We start from the raw sequence: 25,911 nt of genomic DNA on the forward strand, positions 1-25,911 counted from the left end.
ATCTATCTATCTATCTATCTATCTATCTATCTATCTATCTATCTATCGTGGTGCTTCAAGAGGGTACCCTAGGAGGACATAATTTTTTTTTTTTTGCTTTTTGGAGGGCAGTTAGGGTTAAGTGATTTGCCCAAAGTCACATGGCTAGTGTGTCAAGTGTCTGAGGTCGGATTTGAACTCAGATCCTACTGACTCCAGGGCCGGTGCTCTATTCACCGTGCCACCTAGCCATCCCTGAGGATATAATTTAAATAGAGAACAATTATCTATATGGACATCAACTATTCTAGCATGCTTATACTTGAGTCTGTTTTATACTTTTGTAGCATATAAACAAGCCATGAGTGGGGACCTAAAATAAAGGCTTTATGATAATCAACAAAGGCAGTATAAATGTTACAGCATTCTCAGGAGCTTTGCTCAATATTATCAAGTCAATTAGTTCATCTTTCTACTTCTGAAACTTTTAGTCTATCCTTTTTGCTCCTTAGTCAGCATATTGTTTTGTCAGGCCTATAGTTAGTGGGTTGTGGGTTTTTTTTAAGTTATACAAACTATGAATGCTTTGTATAAAATGCATAAACATGTAATTGGTCTCTATCTGCATGGGTCACTGGTGTTCTCTTTTGGTAATAGATACGTGATGCCTTCTGTTAAGAAAGATGGGCTCTCCCTATTTACACTAAAATATCTATAACAGGACTTTTTTATGATGGCAAAAAAATTGGAAACAAAGTAGATGTTGACTGGGGGAATGGCTAGGCAACCTGTCATAAATTAATGTAATAGAATACTGCTATGCTATAAGAAATGATATGTGTGATGAATGCAAGAAGCATGGAAAGATCTACAGGAACTTCAGAGACTGAAGATGCAGGGCAAAGAAAACTATATATATAACTTCAACAACATAAATGGACAAAACAAGCACACACCAAAAAATGAAAAGTGACTGTAATAAAATTACATAGATTAAGTATGGCACAAATCAAAAGATATGAGAGGCTACCCCCAAGGCACCCCTTCCTGGAGGTGTGAGGTCCTCAGCTGCTACACAGGTTTTCAGATTTTTTCAATGTATTGCTCAATTGTGCTGGTTTTTCCCCTTCTTTAAAAATATTATTTGTTATATAGAATGACTCTCTGGGAGGGGAGGGTGAGGGACACTGGGGATAACTATGATGATATAACAAACAGAAGACATCAATAAATACACATATAAATTTAAAATATGATAGGGGATGCCTAAACAAACTGTAGTACACAAATGTAGTGGAATATTATTCTGTTGTAAGAAATGACTAAGCATGGAAAGACTCATCTGAACTCAGTTGGTGTAGAATTAAGTAAACAAAAGTCCAGAAAACAATACACACAATGACAAGAATGTAAATGGAAAGAACTACCACCAAAAAAAAAGTGAAAGCAGCAAAATCACAAAGAACTGGCATGGTTCCAAAAGAGACAGGAGAAGAAATTCCCACTCCATTCCTTGGCAGAGATAGAAGGCCCACATGGTACCCTCTACATATTACCAGACTTTTAAAAAATACATTGAACAGTTTTACTGATATTTTTCTTTTTCTTAAAAATAATATTTGTTATATGGAATGATTCTCTGGGAGGGGGAAGAGATACTAAGGGAAATTTTGGTGACCAATAAAATTGATTTAAAAAAGAAAGATAAGATCAATGTTATAACTGAGAGGAGGCTGGAAAAATGCTTTGCTAGTACAGTCCATGACTGTGAAACATCTGTGCCAATAATTATGGGTGTTAATTGGTCCACTGTCTTCCAGTTTTACAATTATTTGATATTATCATTATTACTGCTTCAATAAAGTAGCCCAATAGGCCATGGTACACACCAGACATTTCTGCAGAGACATTAAGGTAGATCACAGAAAAGCAAAGCTTTGTATTAAGTTCTACATCCCAACTCCTGAAAAGCAGAGCTACTAAAAGCAAGCTCCCACTGCTATTGCACATACCTGTGTACCTGGAGGAGTAGATCCCAGCTACACTGGCTGCATCTAGCTAACAAAGTCTTCCCGTGAGACTAATTGAACATCTAGTGTCTTCCTATGGGACTAAGGACCCAAGTGCACGTCTACTTGAATGACAAAAACAATCAGACCTACGCCAAAAGAGTATGGGGAGCAATTTACAACATTAACTTTATCCCAAAGCATACAATTGAATCCATGTAAATGTTAGTGTAAGAACTACCCATGATAAGATCAGAAAGAAGCATTCAAGTTACATATGGGTGAGTTTAAAAAAGAACTACCTGATGTCATTTAAAAACTGTAGTTGCTCTTAAGGTCAAAAGAAGGATCCAGTGTTAGTCAACATACTGTATGTCCAGGGTATTGGGTACATCTGCTCAACCAGGTTGCCATGGGATCCCCAAAACATAAGATCTTATAAAAGTAACTAATATAGACTTTTAAAAAATGGATTGCTAAAAGATAAATTGTTTCATAAGGATTCTTTCTGTATTCCTTCCAAAATTTAGAACTCATACCCAAAAATTCCAAAATTTTGTGGTTAAAAATTTGTATTTTGTGTAGTATTTTCATCCTAGAGCACATTATAATTCCCAAACTGCTTCTTAGGAAGTAAGGATAAATGGCAGGGGAAGTTAAAAAAAAAACACACACAACAAAAGAAAGATCATCGAACAGAGAATTAGGAGACTTGGGTTCCATTCCCAGTTCTGCTGCTAAACTTTCTGTGTGACTTTGGCAAGTCATTTTTTTTTAACCTCTCTGGACCCTGGTTTCTTCATTTATTTTAAAAAAGTGGGGGGAAGGGAGGAATTGGCCTAGATTACTGATACTCAAAAAGAAGCAGAATCTTTCACTTAAAGAAAATCTCAATAGAATCCTTGAAGTAACATATTTTAAAATATTTTGAGAAACTATGTTTTAGTTCATCATGTTTTTACATTTTGGCAACGAGGTGGTGTAAGAGTGTTGGGCCTAGAGTTAGGAAGAGGTGATTTTAAACCAAGCCTAAGATACTTAACTAGCTGTGGAACCCTAAGCAAGTCACTACACTCTATATGCCTCAGTTTTCCCAACTGAAAAATGGGGATAATAATAGCATCTATCTTCAAGAGTGGTTATTAGGATGAAATGAGATCACATTTGTAAAGTGCTTTACACAGGGTCTGGCATGTAGTAATAATAAATGCTTGATTCCCACTCAGTCATTGACCCCTGCACCTTACAATTCAGGGGTTTTCAAGCATTTATTTTTTTAAGATGCTGCTTTGCTTGTAAATAACTGATCTACAGTATTACTCTTCAAAGTTTGGTACTGACATACACTACTTACCAAGATTACTAAAAGTAAGTCAAAATGAAGACAGCTAACATTATGCTTGCATTTAATTTGGGATTTTGTATTCAAAGTAGACTGTGGATATTTGTTTAATAATCCGAACCTTGGTTACCTTTTTGCTTTCTTATCCCAATTGTCCATAATATTTCAAGGGTATGGAAGTTCAGAGTTCAGAGCCTCTCTATGACTTTAGAGATGGTCTCTGGGAATTGGCACAAATTCATCAGCCTATGATGAGCCTCTCTCTCTGCTTAGTCAGACTGTTCCTTAGACCTGAGAGACAGTATATCACTGGACCTATAATGGGCCTTCCTCATCTTTGGAACCTGCCAGAGCTTCTATCTTGCTGGTATGACCTTTCTCAGTTAGCCCAGGTTTCACCCCTAAGTTACTATGAGGCATTAGAACAAGAATAACCAAAAATTTAATACAAACAATAAAAGTGCAACTGTTCCTGCCCTGCCTGCAAGGAACTTACATTCTATTGGGGGAAAGTAATATACATAAAGAAATTTAAACACAAAATAGATAAATTCTGTGGAAACAAACTGACAATTAATTGACAGCATATGTTGTTGCTTTCAATGTAATACAATAATGAATTACTTATTTTGCAACTCTAGAACAAAAAGCAATCAACTTTTCATTCACAAAAGGGGCACACTGAGGTTGCTTAACTATGACAGTTTTGAGGTCTAATTCTTCTATTTCTTCCTGTAATCCAATTAGCTTTTCCTTTAAGTACTCTTAGATGCTATGCCATTCAGTACATAATATATTAAGTACTGATATCATTTCACTGTTTCTGGGTGCCTTTAATTATGATGCCATTTCCTCACTCACCTCTTTTAACCATGTATATTTTTACTGTTATCTTGTCTGATCAAGATTGTCAAACCTGCTTTTTGGAATTCCCCTAAGGCATAAAAAGTTCTGTTCTGGCACCTCATTTAACTCTGTATGTATCTTTATATTTTAACTATCTTTCTTGTAAACAATATATTCTTGGATTCTACCATCTAATTCATTTTGCTGCCTTTTTCTGTTTAATTGATGAGTTTATTCCACTTACATTCTTCATTATGATCATTAATTTCCCTCCATATCCTCATATACTTTCTCCTCCCATATTTTTCAGAAAGAAGGTGAGGAGGAAAAAAGAAGAGGAAGGGAGGCAACTCAGTCTACAACAGTAATTCATAACAGAAGTGGTCTGATCCTACTTGTCACATCACTTAGCCCTTTCCTCCATTTTCGACCCCCCTATTTGTGCTCCACTTTCCAAAGGTGACTATCCTCTCCCTGGCTCTACTTTCCTTCTTAAACTCCTCTCTCCCCATGTTAGTTGAACTTAATTATTTAGGATGACAGGATTATAGGTTTAGAAATGGAAGGAACTTTAGAGGCCATTGAGTCCAACCCCCTCACTTTACAAATGAGGAAAATGAGGCATAGAGTGAGAGGCTAAGTGACTTGACCACCTAGTTAAGTATTTGGGGTAAGATTTGAACCTAGATTTTCCTAGACTTCTACCCACTACTCTATGGTACTTCTCTTCTTTCACCAAACTACGTACATGTACATTTTCAATACCACTTTGTCTGGTTAAGATAATAGGATCTTGAGACGCCGCTTCTCCAAAACTTTCCTCCACGTCTGCATGTTCTAGCACATCCCATTTTTGGCAAACATTAAGTTTCCTCCTCATTAATTTCTTTCCCTAACTGTATTCCTTTATTTCACTCTTTTTCCTCCCTCCCTTAAAACCAACAACACAATAAAAAACACTCTTAGACCTTGTATTTGTCTTTCTTAGATCCTTCTCGGACTCTTTAAGAAAGTGGGATCCCAGGGGCAGCCAGGTAGCACAGCTAGTAAGAGCACCGGCTCCAGTGTCGGGATGACCTGGGGATAGAATCCAGGCTCATACAATTAGCATCCACCCAGAAACACCTGGCTGTGTAATCTTGAGCAAGTTACTTAACCCCAATTGCTTAGGGGAGGCCAGGTGGCTCAGCGAGTAAGAGCACTGGCCCCAATGTTGGGATGACCTGGGGGATCGAATCCGGGCTCAGATACTTAGCACCACACCCAGAAATAACTGGCCATGTAACCTTGAGCAAGTTACTTAACCCCAATTACTTTAAAAAAAAAAAGAAAAAGAAAGTGGGATCCTGATTCCTTGACTCTTTTCACCTACTGGCATGTAAGCATTTCAATATTATTTAGCAGCTTCTAATTGATCAAGTTTATTTACTAGGACTAGATTTCTCTTGTCTACTGTCTTTGCATTACAAATATTTTACCCAACTCTCCTCTTATCAGAAATGTTTGAAAGTCTTCTATTTCATTAAAGATCCATTTTCTCCCCTTATAGAATCATAATCAGTTTTGTCATGTTGTGTTATTTTGAGTTCTAAGTTGCTATTTTTTGCTTTTTGATGTGCTATATTCCAAGATTTTCTCTCATTTAAAGGAGGTGCAGAATAGTCACTTGGGGGAAGATTTATAAAAATTCTATTTATTATAGTTTCCACAAATCTTTTTAGATAAGTAAACATAAAAATTAGAAAGTCCTTTTGTTCTTAGAATTACTTAGGACAATTCTTTATGCTACATTCAGTATTCCTTCATGTGAAAAAATGCTGAATAAAAATAACTGTTTAAAAGTCTTCCACAGTTTTCCAGGTGAATTTCTTTATTTTTTCTTTTAAGTCAAAGGACTGAGGTCTTATATTAAGCTGGTACTTCTATCCCCATTCTTGTCATATAAAATGCTGACACTAAAAAAGACAAGTGAAATAACTGCAAGCCGCACTGCGCCCCACCCCCTTTGATTCTATATTCTTCTTTTTTAAGAGAACTAAATAACACGAGATTCAGAATTTTGGAGTGATCGTTTTGCTGCTCTTCATTTGACTTTTTGCCTGGCTGCCTGTACATTGATATGGAAGAAGCTGCCGTTGCCAGTCATTTAATGCTAGAAGAATCCCTACTGCTGTTTGGGCATGCATAAAACTCCTCTAAGGTTAATGACAGCAGCTTCAGGTTAATGACAGCAGCTTGTTCAAAAGAGAAGGCCTGGTCTGGACTGGATGAGCTGCTTCATGATCTTGGATGGTTCTGATCATTGCTTCTTGGTATCTGAGCTTTTGCATTCTGGCTGTAATTTTTTTTTTGACTTGGGAACTTTGGATTTGGGATATGACATTCATGTCTGCTTTCAATTGGGGATTCAACCAAGGGTTGATTTTGTCCTCTCCTGTGGCCTGGACAGTTGGTTGCTAGAGATGATACTGATCTCAGGTCTCTTGCAGGGACCCACAGCATGTGCTTCAGATTGTTGAATTGGCCCTATCTACTGATGTCCCTCTGAGTGCTCCAAGGCATGTACTGTTCTGTCTCCCTGGCTATGGGTGCTGACTCCTCCCTAGCTACTCCTCCAACAGGCATTAGTCCCTCCAATTACTGAAGACTAGCTTCAGCCTCCCCTGACTCTGCCTGGTTTCCACTCCTCATATAACCCGTAAGATCAGGTCTAGATTAATCCTGCTGGCACATCTCAGCTCAGAAAACTTACAGGCTTCTGCCCTGTAAGAATGGATCCTGTGCATTCTGAGCACTTGCAGGCTTCTGGTCATTTACCAGAACTAACTCCCCTATGGTGCCCCTTCTCTGAGCACCCTAGGTTTTCTGGTTGGCATCTTATGTAATCCTGGACTAGATGGAAGACCTCACTGCAGCTTCTCTTTGGTGTTAACCAATGCCTTCCCAGGTACCCTTTCAGACATGGATGGAGGGGAGCCTAGCTCCCCAATAACCTCTCAGACTGCTATCTTAACTCAAGATTCAAGCTTTGTCTGTTGATCAAATTGTTGCTTTGCTACTTCAATACATTGCTCAACATATGTGGCATAACTTTCACAGGTACTTGTCTCATTTTCAGAAAGTTTCTTTCTTTATGTAAATTTGACTCTTCAGTCAACACTTTTCCAGTTCACTTGAACAAATGAAATCTATGATCTCAACATTCACAGGTTCTGTGTGACTAGATGAGTACTTTATAAAATTGTGTGTTTCACCATCTTTTATCTTCTTTAAATGTTTATTACCAGTTAAGATTTTCTGTTTTCCAGCATATTTTTTCCCCACAAGCATCAATATATACTAGAAAAAAGTGCTGAACTTGGATTCAGAAAGACTAGGGGGCTCAAATTGTACCTCAGGAATTTAATAGCTGGATAATCAATCCTGTAGGTGTGTCATTTAAGCTGTCAGCTTCAGTTTCTTTTTCTGTAGCACTTACCTCACAAGGTTCTACTGAAGATCAAGTGAGAAAATGTATATAAGATATTTTGTAAGCTTTCAAGTAACATGCAATTATCAATTGTTATTGCTATTTTTTTTGGACCAGACCTGGGATTTCATTGGTATAAGGAATGTCCTATGAGAAACTCCCTCTCCCAAAGCAGATCAGCACCTACTCTGCCACTGACAGTTGTAGCAAGTTGCAAGAGTCAATGAGGGGTTTCTTCCCTAAGGTCACACAGCCAGTATAGAGAGGCAGATCTCCCTGAGTCTAAGACTGGCTCTCTGTCTACAACGCTATACTGTCTTTAATAATAATCACCCCTAAAAGTTTCACAGAAAGGCCAGTCCCAGAGACTAGCTGGATGGCTTGAAGAGCTGTCACTACCAGGAACCCCTACCACTTGCCTTCTCCCTTCATCCAGATTGCTGGACTGCTTTGCTCCACTCATCCTTGACAGGGCACATTTTAAGATGGGAGCCAACAACTCCATTTCTTCTAATGAAATGAAAGACCACCAGGCCTTACCACCTACTCTGCCACTGCATCCTAAGAACCTCTAGATGTTACCATCTGCCCTGCCTCTATACGCTACAGTCCTGGCCCCACACCCCAAATCTGCCATCTTAACTACTTATATAATCCAAGGGCCTTTCCATCTACCCTGTGGCTGTACTTTCTTTCTAGTTTTGTTTCCCACAATTAAAGCATGAGCTCCTCATGAATAGAAACTGCATTGATTCTATTTATATCCACAGCAGTAAACACTTAATAAATGGTTTTTCATTGTCAGTCTCACTGCTTTAAAGTGACACTTTCATTCCAAGTCTACCTCATCAAAAATGTTCTTTCTAGCATAAGAAAAGTTTTATCTGATACATGGCATACACAGAACATATCTTTTAAGTTTTTTGAAGAAAGGAATGAAGCTATTCTGAAATTTTGGGGAATCAGTTTGGCTTTTAAAGGTTTTTTTGCTTACTACCCCGACTCTATAATAAATTATACTGCATCATCCTTTTTAAACCAAAGGTAGCATTCCATTTATAGGCCTAAACAAATTCAAATTTAGAAAAGGATAGTCTGTGTTATTTTTTTCCAAAGACAGATAGAAAAAATAACTACAATCTTCTAAATTTTTTTTAAAAAGCACAAAATAAAATTTCTAAAATTTTCAACTATCATTTTCAAGTTCATCTTATTAAATGTACTTCCTTTCAGTTGAAAGGTGGACTACACAAGAGCAGAAGATTGTCTACACTGTCCAGTATAGTCACTACTCAATGCACAATGCGGGGGGGAGGGGGTTAGGGGACGGTAGAAGTAGGTATATACTGTGATGATCGTGATATAAAAAGTATTAAAGCTTTTAGAAATTCACCTTATAATAAAAATAATAAAAAAATCTTGGTTGGATAAATCATTTTAAATGAGATACCTATAACAAAACCCAAATCTTAAGTGAAATATACTTCAAAGTAGTTAAGGTTAGTCTTTTAGTTAAGGTCTTTTAAATCACATGTTGATTAGAGACCACTCACCAGCTAAGTGTCACCTAAAATCCCTGCTACTCAGGAAGCTGAGGCTTATGGATCCTTTGAGCCACACTAGGGTTAAAACCAATCAGATCTCCCCAAGAGGTCTGCCACCAACAGGGTGAATCCCCAGTGACATGAAGGCCACCAAGTTGTCTAAGGAAGGACCAAAGTGGCCCAGGGCAGAAGGCAATAACGTCAAAGGTTCTGTGCCAATCAGTGGGATTGGACCATGAACCTTGGCAAAATAAAGAAACCCAGCCAGAAAAGGAAAAGGAAAACTATTAATCAAATGAAGAGTTCTTATTGAGTGCAGGTCACTATAGGGACAATGTTAGTTGCAAAGTATATTAACCTTGCTGCCTAAATGCAATGCCATTTAGCACAGGGTCAATGAAGGAAGACTCACAGTCCTCCAAAGGTTGACAGAAACAGCACAGAGTTCAATAGAGCACTCATCTATTTTTAAAAATGAAATCAAACTTGTAAAAAGCAACAGTTATAAGTGTTCAATTTATCTGCTCCTTGAGGGCAAGTAATATTTCTTTTTTTATCTTTGTACCCATAGCACTTGGCATAGCACCTGGGATGTAGAAGACCCTGAATGAATTCTTGTTCATTATCTGCTTAGTTTTCATCTGTGAATTTTTCCCCAAAAAAGTCATTTCTCAATGATCTGTGCCTATGAAGAGTGACAGCAATTAAAAATGGGATTTTTTTTGATATATACAGTATCTTTTTTACAGATTTACGTTTCTACTTATGTTTTCCTTAAGTTAACATGAAGATCAGTTTAGATTCCTTTAGCATATACCAACTGCCTAACAAGGGAAACAATTCAACAACAAATCAAACTTATCTAGGATTTTTTTAAGCTGCTATAGTACATCCATATGTACACACCTTGGAGCCAGCTATATAATGTATGCTGTATTTAATATCCATAGTGCTGACTTCATTAATTTTAGATGAATTTCACAGTAAGTTTTCAGTAATTACCAGCAGCTTGCATTACTAGCTCATGAGATACCTGTACCAATTAAAAGATCCAGTTACTTAAGCAAAGCCTCTTGGATCACATGTCTCCTACAGAGCCATACCTAAGCAGTCAACCTGCCTAAAAGGTTCTTTAGTGAAGTCTGGGGAGTTTTCCACTTCAGCTGCCCTTTGAGCTTCACAATGCTTACCATCCAGCAAAAATAAAATGAAACATCCCCTCAGCCTGACACCTTTGCAAAAATCCTACAAAGTCTGAGAAGCACATGCCCCTACACCACAAGGCTTATATTTTTAATAAATAATTTAAGATCTTTAAATAACAACAAAATCAACTAATTGTTATGAATATTTGCTCATTAAAGGTAATTTTCTAAAATTGTAAATAGTTGTCAGTGTTATTCCTTCTCTAGGTTCACTTCGAGGGGAGGGGAGAGGAGATAGTAATTTATAGGAATACTTTTAATAGTAGCCAAGGGCTGGGAAAGAAAATAGGTGATCATCAACAAAGAAATGGCTAAACAAACTGTGGTACATAAATGTAACAGAATATTACTGTGCTGTAAGAAACAATGAAAAGTGATAAATATAAGAGAAGCATGGGAAATCGTTTATGAACTAATGCAAAGTAAAGAAATCAGAGCCAGGAAAGAAATACACACAATGATTATAAAAATGTAAATATAAAAAATAACAACAAAAATAGAAATTGAATGTTGTGAAATTATTGACTACATTTGGCCCCAGAAAGGAGAGAGGAGAATGTATATCCCTCTCTTCTTTGCAGAGGTTAGGAGGTACAGATGTGAAACATTACACATAATGCTGAACTTGGTTTCTGTTTTGATTAGTTTTCCTGATTTTTTTTTCTCCTTTGTTATTCTTTGTTATACAGGATGGCTCAGTGGGAGAGAAAGAAAGGAGGAATAAAAACAAAAGATCAGTCATTTAAGAAAAACAATAAATGAAGTGGTGAAATAGTCCTAATATTTAAGATTATGACTACTATGTGCCCCCTTCCAAATTATATGTATCTTGACATCTCTTTTTGGCTACAGATTAGGGTCAGAGCTGTAATTAGAAAGTTTTGTACCTGGAAAATTCAGTTAAGCAAGGATTAAGGGGAAGGGGCATGCAGCAACACCAAGGACAGTCCACACATTGGTACAGTTGGGCTGAGAGAAATGGAAATTCACGAACCAGAGATTATAGCCTTTAGCCCTGAAAGGATTGTAGGACCCAAGAGAGGGGGATCATAGCAATAGGACCTTATATATACTGGTCTTTGGTGATCACTGTACCATGTGATATCATGGGCTTGAAGATGAGAGTGTGAAGCATAAGAGGAAAGGGCGTGCCTTACTTTTACCCCTCCAAGGAAGTGTGCATCCCCAGATGTTAATACCCCGGAGCAAGGCCATGTTTGCCCTAAGCTAATTATAGCTCAGATAAGGGTTTATATTTAAATGATGTTTCCTTGTTAAATCAAGTGAATGAAAAATGTTTCCTGCCCAAACTATGACATGCAATTTGATGGGGAGCCCACTGAATTAGTCCCTCAATCTCTGTACACGGGACAGGTACCACAGATAGACAGGGAGCTGGACCCAGAATTAAACAGGAAGAGGAAAGTGGGCTAGACTGTATTTGGGAACCCATTAAGTGTTTTCAATGATTTCTGCTGCTATAAAGCCCATCTTTTTAACACTAATATTCTCCCTATGATGCTAAACAGGTGCTAATCATGGTACATTACAATCTTCACATAATAAATTCTCAAAATTTTAATTGTACTTTAAGTTTTACAAAGCATTTTCCTCACAACTCCTGAGTGGTGAGGTGAATAGTTAAAAAATTATTATTCCCATTTTACGGAAAAGAACCTGACACTGTCAAACCTGAAGTGATTTGCCCAGGATCTCACAACTAATAAATACTGGCGCCATTTCTTGACTCCAACTCTGGTGCTCTTTCCACTATATGATGAAACTGGTTATCCAAAGGGCAAAGGAAAGGGGGGCAGTAAGTAGCCTAAAGTGAATTATCAACAAAGACTTGCTCAAGAAGTGAGAAGTAAAAGTCATCCTCAAGGATATGCAGAGCCAGAAAAGGAGGTGGGCCAGTCATGTGATGATGGGTGGTAAGGGATGAGAGATGGAAGACAGGGGTTGTTGCACTGGTGTCCACAAAGTACCAGAACCAGAGGAAGGCATCCCCAACAAGGGGAGACATGGACAACACTGATACAGGGTAAGAAAGAAGGGATGTATGAAGTGCAACCCACACTGGTAAAAGGAATGACCCTATCAGTAGTGAACAATATTTATATTGCTCATGGTCACACACCTGAGTGTCAAAAACAGGATTTGAACCCAAATTTTCTTGATTTTAAGTTCTTCAGTTTATCCACCAAGACTTTGCTTCAAAAATGTAAGTTCTTATTGGGTAAATGAGTCACTGAAACTACAACTCCCACCAATCCAACTTCCAGCTCCTAGGAGAGCAGACATGTAAGTGAATAACAGCACAATAACAGAGACTATAGGGGTGGGATTTTCACAAAGAAATACCAAGCAGGGCTGAACTGTATGGTACCTGGTACCATAAAGGGCCTTTTTCTGAGAGACAGGAGGGGGTAGAGGGAAGGGTGCACATGAGTATGTGCCCAGCTAACCTGAGGGTGGAACCAAGTAGAACTAAGAAGAGAGGTCAGACATAGTGAGCTGGATGTATGTTGTATACACAATACTAGATAGCCTGGATATAGTTTATACTGCCAATTCCTCATACTAAAGTAAAGTAATGCCTATTTATACTCTACAGAACAAATGAATGAGTATGTGAAGGTTTAGGTGACTCACTGTGGAGAAGGACCAGCACAGGCAAAACTGCAGTCTTGAGGTTAAAGTCTAATCCTCTCTGGTTCCTAGTTGGCACACCCAAAGTGACTGACCAATGGTGAGCTCAAGAAGCCCTGGCTTTGCTTCCCCATTCAATCGCTCAGAGTGGTGAAAAGTCACTGCACAGTTTAGGGTCATTTTATGAGATATTTTTGCAGAAGGAACATAAATGGGCAGAAGAGAATGTGAAGCTATGCTCCAGGAAAATACAAAGCTAGACACAATGATATCTTTGATATTTTCTAGTCTTGAAAATAAGATAATTAGCAGAAAAATAGATAACTACTTTCTAGAGATATCAACAAATGACTAGAACTTAATTGTTGGGGCAGTGGATGAGGGAGGACTACATTTGTAAACAAAAATGATGTAAAACAAAAGATATCAATAAGACTAAGAAAAAGAAAAAAATAAACTATCAAATAATAAAGCATATTAAAATAATAAGTGATACACTTATAAACATAGCCCTCCACCTAGCCCATCAAGGCATAAGGTAACCTTGGATTCTAGAAGACTATGTCAACAGAGCCCAAGGTCTGACAGGTTCTATTATGCCAAAAAAAAGTTATGAGTATGGTCCTGGCAACAGTCTGCTTTTTAAGGACCAGCCTCATCAGACACAAAGAGGCTCATCACCCATAGGCTGACCATGTGGAAATGGATTCTTTGGCCATAGTAATCTGTGAAACAAAGAAAAAGATAAAACGGCTCTCAGTTCTGTGGTTACATGGCAAAGTAGCGGAAAGGGGATCAGAGTACAAAGCTTTAGACTGTTTATAAATATTAACTTGGCTGTTGACACTACAAATATGAGATTTTTGTCTAATGATCAATAAATGGACATACTAAAGGAGATCTAAACTACGCTGATCATTATCATTATTAAACAAATTCAGAAGATGAAAGGAAGTTGATGTGTGACCAGAAAAAAAGACAAGACAAGGAAAAAGAATGACCAACAAGCAGCCTACATATGCCAATGGTAACCATACCACGTCAAGAGAATGCAAGGACCCCAGTATACTGGGTAAACCCCTTGTGGTAAACTTACGGAAAGACATGAACAAGAGCTGCACAGGATGGGCAGTCAGGGCTGCAATCTGCATTGTTGGAGGGAATACCCACATCGATGAGAACACAGATCCAATGGAATACTGGAGTATTATGAAGATGTCTTTTTTCTTTTATTCCTGATTAGAGAAAGAATAGCCTAATTTAATATTTTACATTTGGAAGCCTATATTGTTTAATGCTATGCAAAAATTATTAAACTATAAGATTAAAGTTCTTTGCAAAAATCTACTAAATATAAAGTGCATTAAATTATACAGCCTTTTTTTCAAAGACATTACTATTTAAAAGAGATTTCCGGGTGGAGGAGAATGTAACTTAAAAGACCCATGATCAAGATGACCAGTTCAGATTTGCCTATCTGTACCAAAGGATCTGGGGTATTCGGCAAATTCAAACCACAGCCACCCTTTCTTCTCCATGGGGGGAAAAAGCCAAGGTCATTTGGATAATTTATTGGAGTATTAATGTTTGGAAGAAATGTTTTACAAGTCTATTATCATGCTTCAAGGAATTTTGCACGTAATAGTCACAATGGCTAGACCTGAAGTATGTGTATATACACACATACACAAATACAGATACACACATACACAGCTCAGTTCCAGTTTTTATGACCTTTAACACAGAATAAACCAAGTGTGATAGTTCATGTTTGTAATCCCAGTTACTAAGGAGACTGAGCCTGTCAAATCTCTTAAACTCAGGAGTTCTGAGCTGCAGTGGGATAAGCTGTCTGGACTAAGCTTAGTATCAATATAGTGAGCCCCCAAGAGCATAAGGCCACCAAGATGCCTGTAAGAGAAGACCTGGATCAGGTTGGAAATAAAGCAAATCAAAGTTCTCATGCTAATCAGAGTGGGATCAGGCAGTGGGATGTAGCATAGCTTAAAAAAAATCTTCAGTATTTCAATAGGCAGGTATAATCTGCTTTACCTATATGTATTCAAAGGCAGTTGAATGGTGCAGCGGATAGAGTACCTGAGCCTGGAGTCAGGAAGATTCATCTTTGTGAGTTCAAATCCAGACTAGGACACTTACTATCTGTGTGACCCTGGGCATTTAATTCTGTTTGCCTTATTTGTCAAATAAGATGGAGAAGGAAACAGCAAACCATTCTAGTATCTTTGTCAAGAAAATACCAAATGGGGTCACAAAAAGTCAGGTGTGACTAAAAACAACAAAATGTATTCAAAATTCAAGATGGTCCTTAATATAGAATTAAATAAAGACAATTTTTAATTAATTAAGAATTAATTAAAAACTGAAATTCTCAAACATTTTGACCTCTGCAAAAGAAGACATCTTAATCCTCCTTTCAGGTTCACTCCATCAGGTACCAAAAAATCCATGAAACTTTCCTTCCTTCATCTCCCCATCAGGAAGTAATCTCTCATTTCACTTTTCCACCTCTCTTGTGAATTCATCATACTCTGTTTTGTATTAGAGTTATTTGAGCTGAGAGACAGTGAGGAACAGTAATAGAATCCTGGACTTGGAGATCAAATTCCACCACTTACTGGCAGCATGACACCACATGGGCAAGTCAACTTCACTCTCTTACTATTTGGTCATGTGTACAATGGGGATTGTACCACCCATTTCACTGGATAGTTGGTGAAGCTCAAATGAGATATGTCAGTCAGTCAGTCAGTCAGTCAGTCAACAAATATTTATTAAGCTCTCACTGTGTGCCAGGCATCATGCAAGGGATACAAAGAAAGACAAAAACAGAGCTTTACAAGCTTTTTTCCCAGTTAATGATATTATTTGCCTTCTTATCTCAGCCCAAGTAACTAGACCAGGGATTCTCACTCCTTTTTTGTGTCCTGGACCCCTTTGGCAGCCTGAGAAGTCTAGCTTTCTCAGAATAATAGTATTAAATGCATAAAATAAAATGCATAGGGTTATAAAGGAAACCAATTATACTGAACAGTTACCAAAATATTTTTAATAAATAAGTTCATGGAGCCCAGATTAAGAATACTGGTCTGAAAGCTCCTGAGAGAAGGAATTGCTTCCTCCATGCATACCCAAAAGAATGCCTGATACATACAATAAATGTATACTACACTTATATTTCCCCTTCTCTGATATGAAACCTTTTTAGGCCTCAAAACACTTCTGATCCTGCCTCTTACAGTAACCTTTGGGCAAGTCACTTAATCTCCTTGAGCCTCAGTTTCCTCATTTGTAAAATAAGGGTCTTAGATCTGATGATGTTTGAGGCCCCATCTAGATGGAAGCCTATGATCTTTGATCTTTGAAAGACAATTAAAATTAAAGTTGGGGCTTTTCCAACAATCTCCTGAGCAGCAGGGGCTGGTGGTCAAAAAGTGGTGATCATGATGATTTTTCCCCTTAGGCTCGTTGCTCTTTTCCAAGAACTTTGGACACTGACAACAAAACCAACACATTCCAAACTGCTGGGCTTGTAATGCAGGAAAACAAGTTATTTGAATAAAAGACTTGAAAAATCATTTTTAAATAGGTAAAGCTTTAACAAACACACTCTGGCAAATTTTCCATAACACAGAATAACTTGTTTTGAGAATTATCCAGAAATTCCCAGATGTTGCTCCAAAAAGTTTTGAGAAATGAGAACATTTTCTTAAGATACTCACCTGCCATATAAATTTAGTTCTAACCTATAGGATTCAACTTTTAGACACTACAAATTTCCCTGTTACTTTAAAAACAACTAATCTGAAGAAATCACAACCTCTGCTTAAGCTCCTTCTACTTGCTACATACATATAGAAATACCATCACCTTGGGGCAGCTAGGTGGCACAGTGAATAGAGCGACAGCCCTGGAGTCAGGAGAACCTAAGTTTAAATCCAGCTTCAGACATTTAACACAAAAGGCTAGCCATGTGACCTTGGGCAAGTCACCTCCCCCCTTCCAAAAAGCAAAAAAAAAAAAGAAAAGAAAAGAAAGAAATACGGTCACCTGAGGTTGTTATAGGCTTTTACAGGATTTTATAGGCTTAGTGTAGGGTACCAACAAGAGTTCTGGACTTGGAGTCAGGAAGATTTGAGTTCAAATGCCACCTCAGACACCAGCTGTGTAACTCTGGACAAATCAATTAAACTCTCTGGGCCTCAGCTTCCTCATGGATAAGATGAGGATGATAATAGCATCTATGTCACTGGGCTATAGCAAAGATTAATCAATCAACAAGCAATCAGTTGCTTAATATGTGGCAAGCATTACACTAGACACCCAGGTAGCAAAGACAAAGATGAAACAGTCCCTGGCATCAAAGAACTTAAACTCTAAATCAAGGGAAATCACATGTGTAAGTAGATACAAAACATATACAAAGTAAAAATAAGGTTATGGGGTGGGTGTGGAGGGAAAGAAGGGCAGCCAGCACCTCGCCCCCCCCCCCCCCCCCGCCCCTCCAGCATCCATGCTCCAAGTCAGGAAAGGTTTTAAGTAGGAGGTAACATTTGAGCAGAGCTTTAAAGGAAGTCAAGAATTTACCAGGGAGAAGGGAAAGTGAAGAGAGAATGCATTCCAAGCATGGGGTACAGCCTGTGAAATGTCACAGAGACAGAAGGTGGAAGGTTATGTGGGAGGGACAACAAAAAGGCCAATTTGGTTAGATTTTCAGGAACTTACTAATGTGTGATTAATTGGAAAAGGTAGCTGGAATCAAATTATGAAGGAATTCAAATGCCAAGCAGAGGACTTTGCATTACCCTAGAAGCAACAGGCGCCCTGGACTTTTTTGAAGATGGCAAACCTGTGTTTTAGACGGATGTGTGGAGGATGGACAGAATGGAAAAGGAGACCAATTAGAAGACGACTGAAGTAGTCTCTGTGAGAAGCAATGAAGGCCTGGCCAGATGAGAAGATGGACCCAAGAGATGATATAGAGACAGAAATGGTTAAGACTTGACAGTTGATTGGATATGGCCGGGGTTGGGGTTGTGGGCGGAGGAGTTCAGGAGAATGAGAAGTCAAGAATTACTAAGAACCCAAACCTGGGTGACTGGAAATATGGTGGTGGCCTTGACAGAAATAGGAATGTTAGGAAAAGACATGGATGAAAAGCTAATAAATTTCGTTTTGGAAATGTCATTTGAACTGCATCTAGCACACCCAATTGGAAAAACCAATAGAGAGTTGGTGACAAGGAATTGGAGCTTGGGAAGGAGATTAGGGCTAAACAGATATAGATATGGGAGTCATCTACATGGAGATGATAATTGAACCATGAGTGCTAACGAGAGCAAGAGTATAGAAAGGGAATCTAGGACAGAACCAAAATAAATGTCAATGTTTATAAAGTACTTTTAATCCTTAAAAAGTTACACACACACATTTATGTAAACATTATATTGAGAGAGCTGAAAAGGACCTTGGAAATCATCTAGTCCTTTTATAAAAGAAGAAACTAAGAAACAGGGGCTCAGAGATGAAGCAACTTGCTTAAGGTCACACACATAATGACAGTCAGGATTTGAACCTAGTCCCATGATTACAAATTCAGAATTCTTTCCCACTATACCACATTTCCTTTCTTTTTGTAAGACTTTAGTATATCAAGTATCAAAAACCATGAAATAAAGCTTGCTTCTGTAGCCCATTTGCCAATATAACATATTTCTCAATCACACTAAAGCCTTGAGACTACATATATTAAAAAAAGCTCAGAAGCATGCAATTGGTTTTCAATTCAACAACAGTTTTGAAGCTCAAATTACATACTACAAAGTATGGGGATCTAAAAACAAATAAAACAGTCCCCTCCCCAGCAGGGTGGGGATGAACATAATATATACACAGACTAACGAGCGGGGAGAAAGAATTAAGAAAAGGTTTGTCTGGAGGTGGCCCTGGAGGTGAACTCTGGAAGAACTTAGGGCTTCTCTAATAGGAATAGATCAGGCAAAAATACATTCTGGGTACTAACTCTGAGAAAATGAACAAAAGCGATATACTCCCCCCAGATGTTGTTTACAACCTGCCTCTTCTACTACACTGCACTGACCTCTACTCTCAAACTAGTTTGGGCAAGAATGTCACAGAGGTCAGATCCCTCAAGAGTCTTCATCTGTAACTTTTTTTTTTAAAGCAATCGGGATTAAGTAACTTGCTCAAGGTTACACTGCCAGTTATTTCTGGGTGTGGTGCTAAGTATCTGATTGGAATTCGATCCCAGGTCATCCCGACTCTGGGGCCGGTGCTCTTACTTGCTGAGTAACCTGGCCGCCCCCATCTGTAACTTTTGATGCCACATAGGCAGTATGGGTCCAATGGGAAATTAAGTATAAAATGATGCAAAATTTAAATAGACTCCTCTGTGTTATTTAACTTTATGTATTTTTTACACTTCAATGGGACGTGGGCTCTCATCCATGTAGGATATCCATACATCAGCCCATCTATACTTTCTCATCCTGGATGAGGTTCCTTGGCACTTTCTCCTATAAATCCTCCATAGGAAAAACACCCAACTGGGGCCCTTCCTCTAGTTCTCTTGATATTGTGTCCACCTATGGTCTCAAAGAATTCAGTTTAAAAAGGTCAAGATCTGTCACTACACCCAGGGTCATCTCCAGACATCCTGATCTATATCTGGCCACAGGACCCAGGTGACTCTGGAGGAGAAAGTGATGCTGGTGACCTTGCACAGCCTTCCCTCACTTATATCCAATTCACTTGCATGTCATGGCATCACCTCCCTGATGTCACAGTCTTCTTCGAGAATAAAGGACAAATAACAATCACCAATGGACTAATTCATGCTGTTATCCTTTACTCATACTCTCATACATCTCTCTGGTGATAGCCCATCCTGCCACTTCTGCATAATTTTTCATCGGTAAATAAAGAGTAGGTATGGCTAATCCAACAGGAGCCTTTCCAGTGCTTTTCCATATGAAATGGCTATTAGGGGCCTACTATTTGCAAGGCAGATTGCTAGGTGCCTATGAAATTCAAAGGGTATAAGACACAGTCCTTGCCTTCAAGAGTCTTATAACTTAGCAGGGGAGATGAGTATGTGCACATAAGGATCAGAAAGCATAAGATCGTAAGCACTATTAAGTGTTAAGTGAGTGCCATAATCCCAGAAACAAGAGGATCACAAGATTGCCTAGACAAGCTAGACCTCAGGAGAAGTAGGATACAGTTTCTTCCTAAACACTGGTTCCTTTCCTACTACCTTGACCTACCTTGATCTCACCCATCCTGTGAAAAACAAAAAACAAACCTCCTAAGATGCTACTATCCCTACAAACTATAGTCATGTACCTCTCCTCCCTAGTTATCTACTTTACTTCCTCTCCTCTCACCCCTTAGCCCTTTGAAATTTGGCCTCTAACTTCATCACTCAACTACAACTGTTAACTCCAAAGTTACCAATGATTTCTCAACTGTAAAATATGGTGGCTTTTTCTCAAGCCTTATCATTCTTGACTTCTCTGCAGCCTCTGACATTGCTGACCACCCTCCACTGTGGATTATGCTCTCTTCCTGGATGCTCTCTCCTGTTTTCATAATATTGTTCTCTCCTAGTGCTCTTCCTACCTTCTTAACCATTTGTTCTCATTCACCTCTGTTCTCATTTCTAATCATAACTCTTTAACTTTGGATATACCATAAGACTTTCTCCTTGGTTCTCTAATTCTCTATATATACTTGGTGGCTTCATTAGCTGTTATGGTTGTTTAATTATCATCTCTATGCAGGTAACTCCCAAATCAGCAGGAACTGTTGTTCATCCCTTTTTGCATCCCTCCTGCTTAGCACAGTGCCTGGCACAAAGCAGGTATTTAATGAATATTTGACTGACTGTCTCTCAGCACATCTAGAACTGCTTACTAGATTTTCAAATTGGATATACCATAGGCATATCAAACTTAACATGTCCAGAAGAGAATTATCTTTTCTTCCAAAATACTTCCCTTCAGAACTTCCCATTTCTGCCAGCCACATAGGTTCACAACTTCGGCATCATCCACAACTCCAAATATCCATACATCCAATAAGTTGTCAAACTTTATTATTTTCTCCATGCACAATTTCTCTTGAATTTGTCCCCTTCTCTCTATTCATACAAACCATCAACCTAGTTCAGTCCCTTTTCATCTCTTACCTAGACTACTGCAACAGACCTCTAATTGGACTCCCTGTCTCAAGCAATCCATTCTGTATCCAGCTGCCAAAATGATTTTCCTAAAGGAAAAGTCTGACTGTGTCATCTTCTTATTCAAATTCCAGTGATTTCTCATGATCTTTTGGATCAAAAGGAAGCTCCTCTGTTTAGCTTTTAAAGTCCTTTAGACAATTTGGTCTCAATCTACCTTCTATATACCTTTTTATATACTAACCCCTTTCCCATGCTCTGTGGCCATCATTTGAGAAGAGCCTACTATGTACATACCAGGCACTAGGCATTGGAGATAAAAAGAAAAAAGCAAAATAGTTCTTGCCCCCAAGTAGCTCAAATTCCAACAAGGAGACAACATGTAATTATATAAATATATAGAAGATACATACAAAGTAGATACCTTACAGGGAAAGGTTATAGCTGCTGGAGATTGGGCAAGGCCTCCTACAGAAGTTGGCATCTGAGCTAAGCCTTGAATGAAACCAGGAATTCTAAAGGGCTAAGACAAGAGGGAGAGTATTTGGCCATGAGAGGAAGCCAATCCAAAGGCTGGAGAGTCACGTATGAGGGACAGAGATACTCCAGTACTACAGGCCTGGTGAGTATGCAGAGGGGAGTTGTATATGAGAAGCAGAGGAAGGAAAAGGCAAGGTCATGGATAACTTTAAATGTAAAACACAGTTTATATTTGATCCTACATATAATAAGAAACCTCTGGAGGTTATTAAATGTTTGAGGGTAGGGAGGTGGGGAGGGTGACCCATGAGAAAAGTTGCTTTGGCAGTTTTCGGGAGGTTGGATTGTAGGAGGGAAAGACCTAAGATAGGGAGAAGAGTTAGGAGGCTGTTGGAGCAGTCTAGGCCAGAAGAGAAGGGTTAGGGTTAGGGTTAGGGTTAGAGAGGCTGAAGTAGGGTGGTGGCTCATGGGAAAAACCACTGACCTGGAAAATAGATCCAGGAGAGAGAATTTAAAAATTATTGGACTACCTGAAAGCCATGATCAAAGTAAGAACCTAGAAGTTCTCAAAGAAAACTGCCTGATGTTTTAGAACCCGAGGGCAAAATAGAAGTTGAAAGAATCCACCAATCACCTCCTGAAAAAAATCCCAAAAAGAAAACTCCTAGGAATATTATAGCCAGGTTCCAGAATTCCCAGATTAAGGAGAGAATATTATAAGCAGCCAGGAAGAACAGAACAAGTGGGAGGTGGGATAGAAGGGAGGGAAATATAGTCAGTCTTTTACAATATATCTACTATGTTATTGTTTTGCTTTAGCCACACATGTTGAACCTATACTGAACTGCTTATCTTCCCAGTAAGGGTGGGTGACAAGGGAGGAAGGGAATAAATCTGGAATTCAAAGTTTAAAAAAAAAAAAGAAATGCTCTAAATCACTATTGATTAGAGAAATGCAAATCAAAACAACTCTGAGGTACCACATCTCACCCGTCAGATTGGCTAAGATGACAAAACAGGGAAATGACAAATGCTGGAGAGGATATGGGCAAATTGGAACACTAATGCATTGCTGGTGGAGTTGTGAACTGATCCAGCCTTTCTGGAGAGCAATCTGAAATTATGCCCAAAGGGCTATAAATAATTTCATATCCTTTGACCCAGCAATACTACTTCTAAGGTTATATCCCAAAGAGATCATAGAAGTGGGAGAAAGACCCATACGTACAAAAATATTTATAGCAGCTCTTTTTGGGTGGCAAAGAATTGGAAATTAAGAGGGTGCCCATCAATTGGGGAATGGCTGAACAAGTTGTGGTATATGCATGTTATGGAATACTATTGTGCTATAAGAAACAAGGAGCAGATGGACTTCACATTTACCTGGAGAAGCTTATACGAACTGATGCTGAGTGAGAAGAGTAGAACCAGGAGAAATTTGTACACAATTACAGTCACAATGTATGTGTGATGACCAGCTTTGATAGACTGAACTCTTCTCAGCAATGCAGTGATAGAAGTCAATCCCAAAAGACTCATGATGGAGAGAGATGTCTACATCCAGAGAAAGAACTAGAAAGAAATGAGTTTGAATCCAGATTGAAGCAACCTACCTAATCTTTTTCTTTTTCTTGTTTTGTTTTATTTCCTCTTTACCATTTTTCATTCCATCTGATACAATCCATCTTTATAACCTGACTAATGTCTAATGTGAAAGTATTTACAGATCTTATACTTGAATGTATGCTGCCATGGGGGGGAAGGGGAAGGAGGGGAACAGAATGTGAAACTCAAGGAATTATGGAATTGAATCTTGCAAACTAAAAGTAAACAAATTAATTTTAAAAAATAGTAAAAAATAGAAAAAAGAAAAAAACCAAATATAAAACATGTTGGGGAAATAGAAAGATTTGACAACTGACTAGAAATATGGGTGAGAGTAAAGACTATAGAATTCACCAAGGTTCTGCACTGTGGTGACTAGAAGGATGCTATTACCCTTAAAAGAAAGAGGGAAGTTTAGAAGACAGGTTGGTTTTAGAGAAAATACGAGTTTATTTTTTAACCTGTTGAGTTTGAGATGCCTATGGGACAACCAGTTTGAAATGTCCAACAAGCAGTTGGTGATGTTGGACTTTAGAGAAAGACCAGTGTTGGATAAATAAATCCAGGAGTCATCAGCATAGAAGAAAATTGAGTTCATGAGAATTGATGAAATCATCAAGTGAAGTAGTGTGGAAGCAAGAGGCTTTGGGTATACTTGAAGTTAGCAGGAGTGATATGGATGAAAAGTCCATCAAAAAAAGACTGAGAAATGAAAAGACAGATAGGAGGAAAAGCAAAAGAAAGAACAGTGTCATGAAAACCCAGACAGGAAAAAGAATCCAGCTCAAGAGGGTGGTCAATAGTGTCAAATGCTACAGAGAGATCAAGAAAAACAAGAAGAAAGGTTATCACATATTTGACAATGAGGAACTATTGATAACTTGGAAAAGAATAGTTTCAGTGGAGTAATGAAGTTGGAAGCCAGACTGTATTGGGTTTGTGTGTCAGAGGAGAGAAAGTGGAACATAGACAGGCAGTATAGACAGGTTTGTTGACTTTTGGCTGAAAAGAACAAGAGAGCTACAGGATGATAGCTAACAAAAATGTTAACATCTAACGAGGGTTCTTTGAGAATAGAATAGGGGAAGGAGGATGGAGAAAAAGTAAAAAGAATATGGGGAGAGAGGGAGGAAGAGAGACAGAAAGATGGTGTTAGAAGCGCTTTGCCAAAGAAGAAAAGAGGGAACACAATCATGGAAGGGTCTATGTAGTGAGCTGGCCTTGGCAAGAAGGCCCACCTTTTTATCAAAGCTTGAGGAAAGGAGAAAGTCAACAAGCAAAAGGGAACAAGGCAAATGTGGCCTTGATTTTCTGTGTAAAGTATGAAGAGAAGCCCTCAGATGAGAGGGTGGGAAAGAAATGCTGTGGGAGGTTGAGCAAAGAAAGTTTGTAATAGCTGCCATGGTAAGTAAACTAGAGAATCAATTAAGGAGGAACAGCAGGACTGCCTCACTAAAGTGAGGACCCAAGTGAGATTAGGAAACAAAAATGTATAGTGGACTGGGTCAGCACAGTTACATGACCTCACTTCTATTCAGCAGCACATTAGTAGAGAAGCATGAGATAAATGGTGGAAGTAATCCACTGTTGGGTTTGGGAAGGCATGAGGGTTGATAGGACAAAGGAGCAAGGGATTAGAGACTAGAGGAAAGGGAGATGTGAATTTAAAAGTGGTCCCTAAAATTTGGGGGTCAGATCCCCTATTAGTAAAATATTCTGAACACTCCTCCTAAATATGTGTATATTTGGCTATTAGATGTATGTACTACCATACTAGTAGTGATGTACATTATGAAATAAAAATGAAATAAAGCAGTTTTTTAAACTTTACTTATTGATAGTACCATAAAGTTTCTTTGTTCTTGAAAGCAATGTGATTGAGTACACTTCATTATTTTTTTCTTAAATCACTGTGTTTGTCCTAGAAGACAGGTCTTGTAAATTACAATTATTAGTAATTAATTATTCAGTTAATTTTGTGAATGTAGCTAGCCAAGCAGGTAAATTTCATTTAAGGTTTTGTTGTTGAGAGATACACAATACAACAATTAAATAATGATTCATAGTAGGCAATGAAATTAATACCTTTGCAACCAGGAATCATAAGCTAAAGTGAACTATCTGGTTTTAATTCTGCAGAAAATTTTCAGTGTGTTTCTCTTTCATTATGTAGTTTTGCTTAAAGAATATTCCCTCTTAATTCCCTATTCACATTTGGATATTAGTTGTCTTTTCATGAGTGAGGAGCTAGCAGGAAGGCAGCTTGGCTAGAGCGTAGCAGGCAAGTAGGAGAATAATGTATTAAGTCTGGAAAGGTTGACTGGGGACAGATTGTAAAAGGTTGTAAATGGCAAACAGAGGAGTTAGTATCTGATCCTAGAATGAACAGGGGACCAACTGATATTTACTGAGTAGGAGGGTCAGAGTTGCTCTCTGAGGAAGTCACTTTGGCAGGTGTTTAGAGGATGGACTGAGATAGAGATACTAAGCAAGCAAAGATGAGGGTCTGAACTGTGTACAAGAAGAGGCCAGAGAACCTAGAAAGGTAGAAACAATAAGATC

At 38.4% G+C, this 25,911-nt stretch overlaps 1 protein-coding gene across 3 annotated transcripts in view; it reads right to left on the reverse strand.

Annotated features, from left to right (window-relative positions):
* Nucleotides 1-25,911, reverse strand: part of TEX2 (testis expressed 2) — a 172,902-nt gene that overhangs the window by 125,629 nt on the left and 21,362 nt on the right. For 2 of the 3 annotated variants that reach the window (XM_069076290.1, XM_069076291.1), the window contains exon 2: nt 14,143-14,281. The exons of the other annotated variant lie outside the window; for it this stretch is intronic. The gene's annotated coding sequence lies outside the window, so the exon portion shown is untranslated. The remainder of the gene's footprint in view (nt 1-14,142; nt 14,282-25,911) is intronic. 3 annotated transcript variants of the gene reach the window in all.

The sequence above is a fragment of the Petaurus breviceps genome, unplaced genomic scaffold, assembly GCF_028583685.1.
Source record: "Petaurus breviceps papuanus isolate PSGF00001 unplaced genomic scaffold, PetGlider_PUasm1.0 90925, whole genome shotgun sequence".
Taxonomy (NCBI): Eukaryota; Metazoa; Chordata; class Mammalia; order Diprotodontia; family Petauridae; genus Petaurus; species Petaurus breviceps.